The sequence below is a fragment of the Lactuca virosa genome, chromosome 3 (genome assembly GCF_052849685.1).
Source record: "Lactuca virosa cultivar CGN04683 chromosome 3, Lactuca_virosa_CGN04683_v6, whole genome shotgun sequence".
Taxonomy (NCBI): Eukaryota; Viridiplantae; Streptophyta; class Magnoliopsida; order Asterales; family Asteraceae; genus Lactuca; species Lactuca virosa.
In genome coordinates, this window is record NC_136428.1 from 210,563,224 (window position 1) to 210,572,477 (window position 9,254).

At 33.9% G+C, this 9,254-nt stretch overlaps 1 long non-coding RNA gene across 2 annotated transcripts; it reads right to left on the reverse strand.

Moving 5' to 3' along the window:
• Positions 1 to 330: 330 nt before the first annotated feature.
• Positions 331 to 6,239, reverse strand: LOC145166951 (uncharacterized). 2 transcript variants are annotated; one of them, XR_013740810.1, is made up of 17 exons: positions 5,940 to 6,239; positions 5,634 to 5,714; positions 5,434 to 5,478; positions 5,209 to 5,319; positions 5,058 to 5,128; positions 4,390 to 4,463; positions 3,970 to 4,081; positions 3,766 to 3,865; positions 3,136 to 3,671; positions 2,701 to 3,018; positions 2,543 to 2,614; positions 2,352 to 2,439; positions 2,188 to 2,268; positions 1,448 to 1,971; positions 1,294 to 1,335; positions 969 to 995; positions 331 to 630 (listed from the first exon to the last, which is right to left on the reverse strand). It is a non-coding gene; the product is annotated as an uncharacterized LOC145166951 (long non-coding RNA). The 2 variants fall into 2 exon arrangements; XR_013740809.1 differs by lacking the exons at positions 969 to 995; positions 5,058 to 5,128; positions 5,209 to 5,319; ... (1 more) ...; positions 5,634 to 5,714; positions 5,940 to 6,239 and having other exon boundaries at positions 1,294 to 1,971; positions 4,390 to 4,822.
• Between the last annotated feature and the right edge of the window lie 3,015 nt (positions 6,240 to 9,254).

Below are 9,254 nucleotides of genomic sequence, written 5' to 3' on the forward strand. Positions count from 1 at the left end.
TCATAACGAAAGACGACACGCTTTTACGCGTCGTCTATTTACGACACACATTTACGACGCTAACTTATAACACGCAATGCGTATCAAGGAAGGCCCTATTATAAACGAAAACGACACGCTTTTGCGTGTCGTAACCTTACGACGCGCATTTACGACTCACATTGCGTATCATTAAATCCCCTGTCAAGAAAGGTCATGTCATAAATGAAGATGACACATATTTTTGCGTATTGTAATTTTAAATGTTTAAAAAAATTATTATTTATAAATTTACTAATTTTCAAATTAAATTTGCATTTTATGTCTCATAATAGAAAATAAAATATCATATACAAAAAATACAATCCATTGCATAAAATTTAATGTCATACAATAATCGTTCCATGGAAAGATAAAACAAATTAATAGAAGTTGTAACATAAATTTACAAACTAATTAGATACAAGAAATATGAAAAACTTGAAATCCCTGAGATTAATAGTTCTAACAGAAGCTTCACGTGAGATACATACAGTTGGACCAGTAAGCAAGGATGTTCCCGAATCCACAATAGCGGCACAAGAACACGTACACGATATCTTCTGCTAGAAGGTGTCGATCCAAAACTAGTGTTGAAGGTTGCCATGATAGCTGTTAAGATTTGAACATAACAAGAAACCAATCAGTGTTGGGAACCCAAAATTTACTGCCACCATTATCATGTATACTCTGGACAAAAAAATAAATATAAAATGAGAGTCAAAAGTTTAACTGTTTGGGCATATGAATACTTCTTGGCAAACACATCAGCAATGTCATTTTGGCCAATGTCAATCATATAAAGTGTTCGTTAAAACCCATCATCATTTATCATATTTTGTGAACTTGAATATATCACCTCAAAAAACTAAATTTACAAATCCCAAAATTGAAATTTTTAGGTAAGACAAAAATTGCAAAAAGTGAAACTAATGAAACATGTGAATTACCAAAAGCAAGAAGCTCAGAAGATGGACCTATTAAAGGTAAATCACAGTTAGAAGATAAATTGCATGATATAAAAATCAATTGATTAATGGCTTTTATGGTAGGAAGGGCATAACTGTCATTCGGACATTCCTATGATAAACCTAGAAAGATCAAATGAAAGGTTCTCTTAAGGCTGTGGGCAAGTTTAGTTTAGGCTCAGAATTAGGAATATCCAAATTTGGAATATCCCACTGTCAAATCCAAGAAAAAAGAAAATCAACTAACGAAAATTTTAAAATCATATTTCACAAGGAGTCTTAATACTTAAAGAACACAAAAGGGTACCTTGGGCGCATAATCTTTGGAAACTAATCTTGCACGAATTCCCTACAATGAATGAGAAAGATTAAGAAATTATCACATAATGAGCTGAATTTCTCTATTAAGTTGTCCTTTGTACATTAAGTCAAAAAGCTTAGGGGGATTAAGCCATACATACCTCTATCAAAAGGTAAAAGCTTCAAGTGTAAGTGTCATACATGAAACAAAACAGATAAAGGAATGTGTATATATATAACAGTGTTGTAAATATCGACCTAGGCGCTTGGCGGGATGCAACTGATTACGATTAGGGGTGTTTGACGGAAATTGGTCATACTCGGTCTAGGCGGTCTTCGGCGGTCCTTGGCGCTCCTAGGCGGGAAAATTTTCAAATTTTCAAATTTTCAAATATTACACCAAAATTAACAAAATTTCAAAATTTTAAATTTTTAAATATTCAAACTTTTAAATATTATACCAAATATTTAAAAATTTAAAAATTTAAAATTTTTAAATTTTCAAATACTAATTTTCTTAGGATATATTAAATTTTAAAATAGTTTTATTAGTAATTTAGGATCCCCGATTAATCCCGGCCAAACCGATTAATCGCTTGACCCCAGTCCACCGCCGAGCGATTTTTACAACCATGATATATAACATAGCTTTCAAAACTCACTTGATATTTACTTGCTTCAAGATCTGCAAACACGTCAAATGGAATGTTGGATCATTTTCACTGTTACATAAATTATGTTTTGTAGAATTACTTGTGCACATGACAAGTTAGCATATGAAATTTGTGAATTTTTGGGCTAGTCTATACTCTTGTATTAAACTGCACTTTTATTCTTGGAATTAAGTTAAGCCCTTGGTAAGGATGAAAATAGACTTCCATACCTGATTATAGGATTTTACCTCATGGCATTTGTAGTCTTTATGAATTTATTATGAATTTTCGAAGTTGATTGATGCAAACAGTGGGCTGCATGGACCAGTCTGCAAAGATTGGTACTTATACCCTTAAAGGAATTGGAATTAGGAAAAGTGGTCCAAAGTTCAGTGAAACTAGATACACTAACCTTTCCAGAAAACTAGACTTCATGATTTTTGGACAATCTGATGACCTTGTATGATATTTATAAGATAAGGACAGATTGCAGCAATGTGCTGAAATATTTCATGACAGCATCAAACAAAATGGGATAAACAACTCACTTAAACTCAGAATTGGGATAGGAAAACAAAGAAAAAATGTAGTATACATTCATACCTTTCCACAGTGAAAACCCCATTAAAATATCACCAACTCCAGGATTAAACCACACTTTTTTAAGATAGTATCCTGCACAAGTTAACAAAAACCATTTCATATAAAGCTTTCCGAATGGAAATTTCAAATTTATGGTTATTCCATCCAAAATTCTCAACCTAACACCATTGCCCTTTCTATGGCATGAATTACCATTCTACCCTTCTCTTCTTCCTCATTTTCTGCTGCATTTTAATAAAGAAAATCAAAAAAAAAATGTGTGCTAAAGAGGGTGAAAATCACGGTACTTAAGTGTTGCAGCAAATGATGCAAGAAAAATCACACTCTAACAGAATATGAATTGAGAGTCATTCCATTCCATCAAAATCCTTTAACAAATGCTTGTTGGGATTTCACAATTACTAGGGGAGAGTAGAGGGAATCCAATTACATTCTTCATGCCCACCACATAGTTTTCTACATTCTTCAATTCCATCCTGAAACCAACATATTACATATACAAATCAAATTAAACCTAAATATTTACTACAATGTTGCATAGGGAGAAATAAAAACAGGATACTCATACTATAATAAACATATCAAACACTCACAACTATAGTAGTAGTTGTCAAGGACTTCAACCATGCAGTACATGCATGGGCCTCAGGCAAAGTTGAGAAGTCATTAGCTACTAATCTTTACTTCACATCCATGTACAACCATTTCAACCACTCCCCCACAAATCTAAAGGCATAAGCAGAAGCCAACAAAGGGAAGAGTCCACTTTGCTATGTTTTATAATCAATCACCTAAACAAAAAAAACGAACCCAACATCTTCAATCATTTAGATTTTAGACCCCTTTGTTGTGACAGAAGAATCATTTTATATAATCTATTATAAAATGAAAGATTTTAAATAACCGTCTCGGGCCCACCATCACGTGACCCAAATTGTCTGCGAACAGCACTATATCAACCCACCAACAGCCTCCGGTTAACCCTATCTTCCATCAGTCACCGGTGTATTATATGCACCTCTAGAAGCAAATTCCAATGTCATTGCAACAAATTAGAGTTAACAGCTGCCCGAACTACCCGAACTGCCCAAACTCTCACAGTTTCAAGAAATGGTGCCCGAACTGTATCCTGAAACATAGAACATGGTGGATGAGAAGCTTCAGTTAGAAATTGGTGGTTTTTCACCTGATGTAGATGTAGAATGGGACAATAATTTTCTGACCGGAATGGAGAAACATCTGACCGCATATGACCTGTCATGGGAGCAGTATATTGAGGGGAGCCCAGAGGTTGACACGACCAATACCATGGAAGTAGGAGGTCTGAAATATAACATGAGATCAACTAAGTTATATATATTGTTTAATTATGTAACAAGCCAACAAATTTGATATTGAAATGAAGCTTAAGTTCATGACCAAATTACCTTTCAAAGTTATATAAATGTGAGTGAATTTGATATTAATGTCTCAAATTTGATATTACTGTCTCCAATCTATCTAGAAATTTACCTTACTGTCTCCACCTGGCACCAGACCCTGAAAAATAACAGTTTAAAGTTCAAAAAAAATGTGATTAGCTTAAATAGTTAGCAACTTTGCAGTAATAGATCACAGTTGTGACCATATTGCTGGATTCTCATATTGAGATAGTAAAGGGAATCAAATCAGTTTAGAAATTGTAAGTAAATGAGATTTAATCCCTATTACATAAATTAAATTCCAACTCCTAAACACTAAATTGATTTTTTTTATCATTATCAAAACATAATTGGATGATTACTACTCATATTTATGTATAATAATAGTAAATTGAATCTAATAGGAATATAGAAATTTTTATTTACCTGTGAGGTTGTCACTGTGGTAGGTTGCTTTGAATCTTGTTCACTTATCTTCGACAATCCCCTTTTGGCAACCTCTGAACAATTTGAAAATAATCGAACCACATTTATGCTTTCAAGAACAAGATTCAAAGCAAGTTGCTTAATTTATTAGAGGTTGCCAAAAGGGGATTGCAAGAAGGGGATTTTCAAATAGTTCACAGCTCATAAATAGAATGAAAATAAAACAAATTTATTAGAAAAGGATAAAACTCTTCTATTGTAAGATTGTCTTGTTATTGAACTTTTGTAGCAATTTAATTATATAAAGAGATTACTTAATTTTTTTTGAAAACTGATTTCCCATAAGCTATCTATTAAACACAAAATTCATGAATGGTTCTTTGACTGAAACCAAAGACGAAGTTTGGGATATTAAATTTTGGTTATTAATAAAATCAAGAAATAAATCAACATCTGGAACATAAACAACCCATTATAGAAGTAAACCAACCTGGCAATAAAAACATGTTGCTTAACTGTAGCAATAAACTCTTCAGTCAAGACTAAAACACATACATGCCTTCCAAATCAGTGTGGAAAAATCTCAATAATTAAAAAAAAACACCCAACTAAAAGTGACATAAGATTGCTTTGGTAAAACAAAATTTATACCAGAAAGTCAAATGTACCTGCTTGTTGAGCTTTTTCTGTAGCCAAGTTGAAATCATTAGAGAGTAAAACTGTAACCTTTTACATATACCTACAATGAGCAGAAAACAAACAATATTGTCATTAAACAAAAATATTGATCATTTGTTAGTGCAAGACAAAACATAGTACCTGAACATCAAACTGTTGGCATAACAGTTACCAATCCCAAAATGTTCAAATCAAGTACCATCAGTTAGCATATGTACAGTTGAATACATTGAGAGAGACAAAACATAGTACCTGAACAATAATAATGAATTGGAACAATGGTAAGCTTTAGTTTACTCTCTACTTTACCAGTAACATGTAGAGAAGATTAGGTGTGCAATGGATTCCAAGATTGAACTAACTTACTGATTATGATAATATATATTTTGGTTCAAACATTTAGTCAAACACCTGGTGTGCATAAAAAAATCAGGTACTTATATCATAAAATATTAATAATTCCATGAAAATATATGAGAGAGGATAAAAGGGCACAAAAAATCGTCCAAAAAGAAGGACCAGTGGGACATGAAACAGGTAACTATGGTTGAAAAAAGAAGAATTACCTTTGAAATATGCATGCTACGCAGATGAAATGCACTCCTTTAATTTTGAAGTCTCCAGAATTGGCGTGACGTCAGGATGACCTGAAGCAACCAGGCAATTATCATACTACATGACGGAGGCATGCAGAAGCAAGCAGGATGACAACATCGTGAGAAACGACACCACCAACAAGGAGAACCCACAGAAGGGAAGTGACGAGAGAAAGGTACTGTATCGTTATTGTGCTTGCTTGTTGTTGTATAAGATAAAATCGAGATTGATAGAAGAACATAAAAAATTGGGATGAGAGAAGAAAGAAAACATACCTTAATCCGTGCGAGGTGGGTTGAATCCGAACTCGTCAGACGTTGTAGAGACAACTCATGTAGTAATGCCCTAAATCAACGACTCTCTAAGAGTAAGAAAATTAGTGTGATTCGGATGGGAACCTTAGATTTCTGTCGATTCTTTCAAGTTTGAATCAGAAAATGAGAAAGAGCTAGGGAAATCAAGAGTGGAACGCTCGTCCTTCTTCGATTGACATTTACTGCTCGTGATTGAGAATATGAAAGATAGAATGAAGGTAGTAAAGAATAAGGCGGGTTTTCAAAATTTTGGGGAGTTCATTTTCCCCTGTATCTACTAAACGTGTGTTTCATCAAAATTATAAAGCGAGACTTATAGAGGACGCACATTTAAGATACAGCGCCCTCCGTGTTTTAATTTTTTTCTTATGACACTAATTTAAGGGCACGCAATAATGTGTGACCTAAATCCTTAAAATTTTTGAAGAGATGACACTTTTTTAATATCACTCTGTTTTGCGTAACATAAACCAATGAGTGTCGTGGTTTGTGCGTGGTAAAAGGGTCTTTTTCTTGTAGTGGATGTCTCCTCTTCTTCCAACCATTCTTCCTGATCCTCTTGTTTTGCAATGAACGCTTTTGGTAGACAGATGTTCTCCTTATTCATGTGAGCCAACAGCTTCTTGTACAACACTTCATAGTTTTCCGAACATTGAGCTTGTTTCTTCTCTTTGCAGTCCCCAGAAAAATGCTCAGTGTTTCCACAGTTTAAACAATTACCTGAGGTTTTCTTCTTTAAAGTGGATCTCCTTGTTGAACTGCCTCCCTTAAACTGAGCTCTTCGAACCCCATTTGATATGCTCTCTTCTTAACGTTTGACAATAAGTGCAGCGCTGGAACAAGTTCATAAATGATTTCTTCACCACTCTCTTCACCCTGATCTGAATCATCTGAGTTGATGATGTGCATTATTTCTTCCTTTCGAGAAACCAAGGCTATATACTTTTCGTTGCTTGATCCCTTCATGATATCTTTACGAATAGATGTGGTCTCTTCGTAATTTTGTAGATTTCCAAACAAGGAGTTTAGATCCATGACATTGACCTTATCACTGTTTTTAAGGACATCAGCGTGATGTTCCCAACTTTTCCCAAAAGAGTCCAAAAAATTCATAACCAACTGAGAAGAATGCTTGATAATTCCCATTCTGTGCATATCATTAACCAAACAGTTAAATATGTTAAAATTTTGGGTTAGTGATTCACCTTGTTGAGCGAAGAAATGCTCGTATCTCCGATTAAAGTTTCTGATGGTAGTGGCTTGAACTTCCAAAGTGCCTTCATAAGCCACTGTTAGTTTTTCCATCATATCTTGAGCTGACTCACAATTCTATACAAGATGATACACATGATAGGGAAGAGAGTTTCCTATTGCTGCTCTAGCTTTAACATTAAGACTAATCAGTTTCTTGTCATCGTTGTCATAACTAGTCTTTAGTTTTTGCATCAAAGGATCAACAGGAGCATTGTTGACCATAGGTTAATACATAGGAATGTGAGGACCTTTTTTAATAAGTTTAAGTATCTCATAGTCTATGGTTTCAAGAACAACCATGGCCTTAGTTTTCCACATGGCGAAGTTGTGCTCATCGAAAGGAGGAATCTTGTTGAGACCAAAGGACTTGGGATTGTAAGAAGTCGACATGATAACTGTTGGATAATGTGTCTAAGTCCATAACTATATTTGGTATGTACTTGACCCGGTTTGGCATGGTCCATTTGGGTTGCATGGCATCTCAACATTTGGATAGACAAAATGAGAATAAGGACACTTATGATTTGTTAATATATTCTAATATATTAATATGAAATCATATTATTTAATTAGTATTGATCAAGAATTAATTTTGAATTAGTTTTGTGATCAAAAGAGACTAATTAAATATATGAGGATTGATTATGTAAATCTTTCATTCTTATATAGTGGGCTTATGGTTCATGATTCACTAGATTGGGCTAGGACCCATTGGGTGCTCCATGGAGGTTAAAACCCATGGATCATGGGGGAAATGAAAAGCCATGCACATTAGGGTTTACATGGTGTAACCCTACATGTGACACACTATAAAAGGAACCTCATAGTAAGCAAAATCGACCACTAAAACTAAAAGAGTGAGGGCTATACGATTTTGTGCTCAAGTGTTCTTCTCTCTAGTTATTCCAAGAGTTGTGGTGTTGTGTGAAGCATTTGAGGCATCACATTTGGGGTGCTAGGCTCACAAGGTCTTAAGGAATCCAAGCAACTACAAAGGTATGTCATTCTACTAGTTTTTTATATTACAAGTACCCCATGCCATGCTAGCTAGGATGAGAACCTTGGAAAATTCTTATTTGCATGTATATTAGAGAAAACATAGATCCAAGGTTTCTAGGGTTGCATGTACACCATAGGAGTGTTAGAATGCTCAAAACCCATCAGTGGTATTAGAGACTAGGCTTGTTTTCTGTATACTTGATGCAAAATGATTTAAAAAGTCGAAAATTTTGCTCACTGTTCAGTGAACTCGCCGAGTCCATGGGGGGACTCGATGAGTCCAAGTGAATATTCATCCTACTCGTCGAGTAGGATTCATGCACCCGGCGAGTAGGAGGCTCTGTGTGCAGATTTTTGAGTTTTGCTGCTGGAAATGGACTAGAATCATTACCCTAAACTATTTTGGACTTATAAAACCTGTTTTTTATGTGGTAATGATTATGCTAATCCATTTACAATGGTTATTATCAAATTTTCAAGTTTTATATATGTTTTATATGATTCTTGAAATTGTTGATTTGAATGTTCAGGCTTATGAGTTTTAGAAGATCATAGGAATTATTTGCAAATTGTTTGTTAGTGTAATTCTTGATCTTAATGCAAATTAATGGACTCCATAACTTGTCCTCAAGTTATGGAATTCCAAAAGTCTTTTCTTTAAAGTTATTAAAAACTCATAAGTTATTGAATATGAAAGGTTTTGAATAGTTTCAAAACTTTCCCTCAAGTTTTGGAATTTGTAAAGTCACTTTAGAAAACTTTAATTCCAAACCCTAGAGTTTTAGAAGTTAAAATTCAACCCTTATACTTTATAATATTACAAGTTAATAATATATATATATATATATATATATATATATATACATATATATATATATATATATATATATATATATATATATATATATATATATATATATATAAGAGCCAGTCAGTTTTACCGTTAGTAGGCCTCATTCACGAAGCCGATCTATAAGGGGGTATAAGGTTGTTGCCTATAAAATGGCAGCTTAATGGGTGTCC